We start from the raw sequence: 6,000 nt of genomic DNA, 5'->3' as shown, positions 1-6,000 counted from the left end.
GGAGCCTCTGACAAGGAGTTAATTTATATTATCTACTTATTAGATATCACCTTTATTTATATTTCGTAATATATAACTGAAGGCTTATTTCGTTTACAAATCCCAGCTTTAAATTAAACCTTCTATTTGCTAGCTTGGAAATACGGCACTAACAGTTATCACTTTTTACCTACCTGAACGAATTTGCATAAGTTAGGGCTATCATTTTAAAGTCACTTTTTAAGCTTAGTACTTGCTTAAAATAATATTCTCACAGCAAGGAAGATGAGCTATTCTTAGCCAGAAACACGGTGCGCTCGATAATAATTAATAGTTAGATTCTAAATGGGATTGTGGAGATAAGGCTTTAAATTATAAATTAAGCTTCCACACCCACGATGGTAATGCTGGCTCGAATAAGTACTTACTGACAGCCGTTTCGCAAAATTATGATGCTGCAGTTCCGGATAGAAAAGAGTTTCTATTGTTTAAATAATCTAAATCGGATAAAAAGGATTTCCTTAAAATACCTTTTGGTAATGTAGGTTACCTATTTTCTAAACATAAATAAATTGAAACAAACGTGGATCAATAAACAGCTTTTAGAAATAACTCCATTAATTACTTAAAGACGTTTCAAATGGAAGTGGAAATTTTAAAATGTAACAACATTTTCTGTTGCATCTGGAATGTTTGCGTCTGATTGGATTTGTTTCGCTTTCCATTCAGAAGCTCCTGAGTTCCAATGGTTGGCGAATACTCGTTCTCAGTAAAACACTACGGTTAACCATTGACTGCGAACGTTTCACAATATGCAGCTCTTTTTATTTCCTTCCTTTTATTTGTTCCTTTTAAGCACTCATTTATTTAGGGCCGTGCTGGATCCACGTTTCTTTTTGGCGTAGTAATTAATTTTTATCTTTTCTCAATTTGCGCGAGTTTCGTGGTTAATGAACGGTGGGGGGTTGATTATGTAAACGGTTACTGATTTATTGCTGGGTAATAAATGTTTGGTTGTTGTACTCGGCAACTAATTCCCTGTAGATATAAAGCAATGATATATACCTCGTTTAATTACTCAGCCCTTAGCGCAACAGGGAGGAGCCGTAAAAAATAAAAATAACCTGACCTACATTTTAAAATGCCTCCTATTCGCAAAGATACAAACATCTAAGATGTTTATAAAATACTGCATTGCATTCAAGCAGTTTATTTTTAGTTAGGTAGGTGATGATAGGTGTAAAATGTTACATTTCTACATCCTTACGCCGAGTAAATTACTATGCTTTTGTGATTAACGGAAAATCTATATTTAATTTTAATTATTTCTATTTCATCTCGCAAAAAATACTTTTCAACCCTTATTAAAAAGAAAGTGAATTAATGATCCATACTGGAATGTAATTAAAACATATCTCAGCAGCTAGTACGATAAATAATTAATTTCATCGCACGCCAGTGTCCGTCCACAAAAATCGTATCTCTAAGCATTTCAATTAAATCTTGTAAGGTTTCTTTAGGAATGCTCCCCGTTTAGACAAAGGAGTTACAAAGCCGTTTCAGGTAATTAATCCTGGTGGAATTCTTTCAGCGGCAACCAGTCAAGGAAAATAATCACAATTCACTACTTACTTTGACAAAAGATTAAACATTTCTCGTCTCGTTAAGAAATTGCGTAATATTAATTACTTGCCTTTGTTATTATTTATTTTTAGGTATTTTAGCAAATGCTCTCTGCTTGATTGGCTATTTATTTTTAAATCTTCTTATTAAATAATATTTGTGCTGGTTGGACATAAAACCATAGTTAAACCATAGACAACTAGGTAGGGTAAACCGAGGTATAACTGGCCACTTTCAATTATTAGCCACTATTCACTTTGACTGTATAAATTAAGAACTATTCTCATAGAACGCCATCTATTATTTATTTTTAGTATTACCTACTCAACTAGCTTTCATTATAGTGACAGTTTTTTCCTCTATGAACACTAGCGCCAAAAATATCGGTCATTTTGTGACAGCACGCGTACGAGTTCCGACGTGAACGGTAAATCCTTAAATTTTTTTTAAGGTAATGATTGAATTTAAAAGTGAATTTTGTAATACTTCGTGTAGTAAACGTGAGTTGATTGTGTGTGTTGTATTGTATAGATGGTAAACGATCGTTTTTTAAGGTTTTATTCTGTCAGTATCTATAATAAAGCGAGATTAGTTGGGTGGCCAGTTATTGATTTTCATTTTTGTGTATTTTCATTTATTGGCCACTCATGCCAGTTACTGAATTATACGCTAATGTCCGAATTTTACGAAAAAATAAACATATTTAGAATGAGTATAAGGCACACTATCGTGTAAAAAAAATCCAGATAAAAATATACACGTTTATCAGTAACTGGCATGGGTGGCCAATTACTGATAGTTGTATGGCCAGTTACTGACGGATTTTTTTTTGTTGGACAGATTTTCTGAAATGTCTCTAAAAAAACGCCAATACTCTAAAGAGGCAATAGAAAATGCTATCAAATTTATTGAAAACAATGAAGGTATCCAATCCAAATAAAACAATTTCTGTTGTCTCAAATATACCTTTCTCGGAATACCTGAAACAAAATCATCATAATCCTGCCCTTATCCCAATTTTATTTGGGGTCGGCGCAGCATGTTTTCTCCTTCTATACTCTTCTATCTGCCGTCATCTCACAAGTAACATTCTTTCTACTTTCACACAATCCATCCATCGTTTCTTTGGTCTTCCTTTTCCACTATATCCGTCCACATTCATACTCATCATGTTCCTCACAACATGATTCCCATTCCTCCGCATCACATGCCCATACCATGACAGCCGGTTTCCACGCAGTTTTTCTGATACCGGCGCTACTTTCAAACTTCCTCTTATATACTCATTCCTCACTCTATCCATTTGCGTAACACCACACATATGTACCTCTTAACATTCTCATCTCTGCCGCATGCAATTGTCTTTCATTCGTCGCTTTTGTGGGCCAGCACTCTGATCCATACAAGACAGCAGGTCTGACAATACTCTTGTAAATTTTCCCCTACCTGAAACAAAATACCTGAATACCTGAAACAAAAGTTGCCCGATTTTCCCAAACGACAACGAAAGCGCCAAATTGAGCGAAACATCCAATCAATATGTTGACAAGATAAGAGAAAAACAATTAAAAAAAGCAAGAAGAAGATGCCGCAAAAGAAGAAAGGAAGAGATTACGAGAAGAGAAAAAAAGTCAAAAAGAGAATGATGTACCAAATAAAAAACTAAAGAATAAAACAAAAAAGACTGCTACTAACAAAATTATAAATAGTCAAGACGAGTCCAAGAAACTGTTGGAAAATAAGAAAAACTAGACTATTGTTTGAATCTAATAACAAGAAGGGTGATCCTATGTAGGCTCTGTAACAAACAATTTCATGAGAATACCATTGTCTCACAGGATTCATATTCCTGAGGCTGAATGTGCCATAATTGTTACAAAGAGAGAGATTACTCTACATCTGATGATGATGATGATGATGTAATTAATTAATTTAAGCACGTCAATAACTACAAATGATAAGTTCCTCGTTACCATACTATGATTTAAGTGCAAACGAACTGTGGTATACTGATCTCATTAAATTAAGCTAAGTTGTAGTTTTTTTTTACGAATTAAGAACCACCTTGTTAGAATTTGTTTTATTATGTTTTTTAAGTTTTTAATTTCTAATATAGTTGCTTTATTCTATATATTTTAATTGATTTTAAATATTATTTTTGCATGGCCAGTTATTGGTATTATGGTGGCTAATATCTAATTTTAAATGGCCAGTTACTACTAAAAAATACTACTTTTTCATTCTGTTAAAATATTACTACATAATTCTATGTTGTTTCATTTTTTACTCACTAATAACGATAAATGGATACTTGCTTTAACTAAAGTTGATACAAGAATATTAATTTCTGGACACATTTCTCCATGGCACTTAAATGAACAACTCGCTGTCCTTAAGTGGCCAGTTACTGGTGAGTTTACCCTATAATATAATTAAAAAGTTTGATAAGAGTAATGAAGCTCGCAAACTTTATGGTTCTAGTCTCTGGACAGTCGTAAACTTTAGAATGGAATACGGTAATGGCACACATTTGAAATAGTTCTGCAAACATAAGATTGTGTTATCTTATAGATATTGTTTACTATCTCTTTATTGCCATATTGTTCGAGTGTTTGTAGCAGGACTTTCTAAAAATGAATTGTTTCATTGCTTTTCCGTGCAGTGTTAAATTTTAATGTTGTCAGTTGATGTTAACCAGCCCACTTTGTACTTCTTTTAAATTCGCTTTTATTCAATGTAGGTACATATTAGATCTATTACTCGAAGAAGAAAAGAACACTATAAAAATCAAGTGGGGCTTACGTCGAAAGAAGTATAAAGTTCGCAAGGACCGCACGATACCCCGCCTGTGCAAATTTAAACAGACAACTACGATAGTCGACTGGACGAGCAAGAGAATTCCATTTACCTGACCAAAACGTCTAGGTCTTAGCCTTTAAACACTGTGGTCACAAAACAAAAGCTATATTTTTCTGCTAGAAGACTTAGTAAGGCGGAGCTTACAAGTATGATGTTGCGAGTGGGTGCTTGGAAATTAATATTGTATTTCCTGAGTTATTTGCTGAGGAAGTAATTGAAGCTAACATTATTTATTTGATATAGTTTTATTTTATGTCGGCTTGTAGGTGTTATGTAATAAGAACTGTTGGACAGTCGTTATTCAATCAAGCTAAGATTAGATATCGGATACTTAAATAAAATTATGTGCTTCTAGCTTACGCCAGTTGCTTCACGAAATTAAAAATACACTGATAAAAAGTTACTTCTTTTTAATTTGCTATCTAACACTCAGTATTTCAAACGGTCCAATAGTTACTGAGGTTAACACATTTAAGTAAACAAATGTAGCTTTATAACATTATTGGCAATGTTTTTCATCAAAACGGCTCAAACAAATAAGTAGTAGGTATCCAAAAAGAGTTTCCAATCCTCACAGCACACAATACATTCGGCACCTATCTCCCACGGCTATAACTCGCCAAGTATTTTACGTCCGAGTACTAACATCGAGTAATACCAACTGTTTTCACGTCGCCACTCAGTAGCTACCTTTTAAACCAGAAAATGGATGGCACAGAGAAGTTATAAAAAGAAATACGACATTCCTCCGTCTCTGTTTATTACTGTACATTAGTTATACAGCTTCCGTAGTGTCGTCGCGGCATGAAATGGAACTAATGAGATTTTGATGTTTTTTTGACTATGCTTTTATTTTTCTTGGTAACGTTAAGATGTTGTTTGGGGCCACGTGAGGACACTAGTTGCGAATTTAACTTTTTGAAATGTTGGCTATTGTTTGGGAATGATTTGTTGTTGCATTTGCAAGTTGCAAGAGCTGTTTGATGTCTTAAGTATTTCTACCCTCAATGGATGGCAGAAAGTAGATTGTGAAGTCAATTAGCAAGTTAATAATATTATTTTGGAAAATCTTTTTCTTTGACTTTTTATAAGATTCATATAAATACTACAAATAAATATAATAAGGAAGTATAATAGCTCTCCAATTATACTGAAGTCTCCTTAATCCAAACTTTTTTTTTATTATACATGTAGCTTTTATTAGTACCTACTAATATATTTTAACAAATAGGTCATTGACCCAGAAAGTACTTACAAAATATCTAGTGCATGTAAGCAGAGGGTAATAACACTAATAACCCACATACAAGCCAATATAGTAATTCTGAGTATTCTACTTTCATTGTTCAAAATTATTTTCAAAACAGATTTCGCTTTGTTTCTCATTTATTACAAGAGAATTTACCGTCATAATGTTCCTGAAATTTTCTTATAATATTTTTATGAATTAACTATACTTTTTGATTAAAAACTGGGTCATACTCAATATTATTATATCGATAAAGTACTAAAATATCTAAAAGGTATTGAAAATCTTAA

The sequence above is a fragment of the Helicoverpa zea genome, chromosome 1 (genome assembly GCF_022581195.2).
Source record: "Helicoverpa zea isolate HzStark_Cry1AcR chromosome 1, ilHelZeax1.1, whole genome shotgun sequence".
Taxonomy (NCBI): Eukaryota; Metazoa; Arthropoda; class Insecta; order Lepidoptera; family Noctuidae; genus Helicoverpa; species Helicoverpa zea.
Note: the sequence above shows the minus strand (reverse complement) of the source record.